The following is a 1,238-nucleotide window of genomic DNA, read 5'->3' as shown; positions in this document are numbered from 1 at the left end:
ATGTCTGTTAATGTTTCCCTCCTTTTATCTTTAAAATAAAAAAAAAATCAACTATATTATGTATCTCAGTACATTAGTAGATGTAAGTGTAATAGTTCCTGCACGGAAATGTGCTATATCAAAACACACTGCACTAGTAAAGTTCTAAAAACTGCAAAATGATTAAGGTGGGAGTGGAATCCTGCTTAGGCAGAAAGTTCAACAATCTCTCTCTCAAGCTAGATCCTCTGGGCTTGTCCTCCTTGGGATGGCATGGACTTAAGATGTGGGACAACTAAGCTTTAAAAGGTGAATTTGGCCTAAAAGCTGTTTTCTAGAAAAATGAAACTTTCTGGGAAAGAGTAGGTAATATGATCTGTCAGGGTTTTGTGAAGTTTAATGAGTGCTGTAAGTGTAGAACAAACTGTGGGCATGTGTTATATGCCTGGGAGGATTCCATGATCCAGATGACATTGCTGGGGAAAATGGTAGTGAATATTTCCCAGTCAATGGGAGAATTGCTTTTGTTTCCCCTGATACATAAACTGAACTCAGGGCAGACAGAACCGACGTATTTTGAATGAGGTTCTGCACTGCTTCAAAATGGGTTTGTGTTTACACTTCATTGTGAGATTTTTAATGGTTTGAAATGACTCAGAGGAAATTATGTAATATTTATGGAGACACGTGCTGGAAAATAAACCAGGAACCATGATTTTAGTGTTAGAGGTAGCTCCTGAATAAACCTTCTTGTTTATTTGTAAAGTGTGTTTTAAATGACAATGAAGTAATTAGTGGTTTTATAGTTCTGGGGATGGCTGAGTGGCTTGTGTTGCACTAACACTCTTGCCAATGACATGTATAGATTCTGATTCAAAGAAAGAAAGACCAAGTGAATGAAAAGAAGGAGGAAAATAAAAGAGAAAAAAAGAAAAAGAGGCAGAGAGAAAAAGAAAAAGAAGTCTCTTGAAAGGCACTGGGAAGAACCCAAAAGCTTTCAGAAACTATAGGAAAGGTGACTTTTGGAAGGTGGGATGCAAATTAGGTGAGTCTCACAGTCTCACAGTTAATCAGCTTTCTCTTAAGGTAACATCCCAGTTTACACAGGAATAAGGCGTGGAGCTCAGACAGAAAGTATCAGTCTTACTGCGCAGAGAAGTCAAAGATTGGATCCTAGGCTGCTAAGATTAATTCAGTTGAGGATTAAATTGGAGGAGGGATATCTCAGGAAGGACATATTCATGAAGATTATCTAAATA

This window comes from Chinchilla lanigera, unplaced genomic scaffold (genome assembly GCF_000276665.1).
Source record: "Chinchilla lanigera isolate Chin_1 unplaced genomic scaffold, ChiLan1.0 scaffold00016, whole genome shotgun sequence".
NCBI lineage: Eukaryota > Metazoa > Chordata > Mammalia > Rodentia > Chinchillidae > Chinchilla > Chinchilla lanigera.
This window is presented reverse-complemented; position numbering follows the sequence as displayed.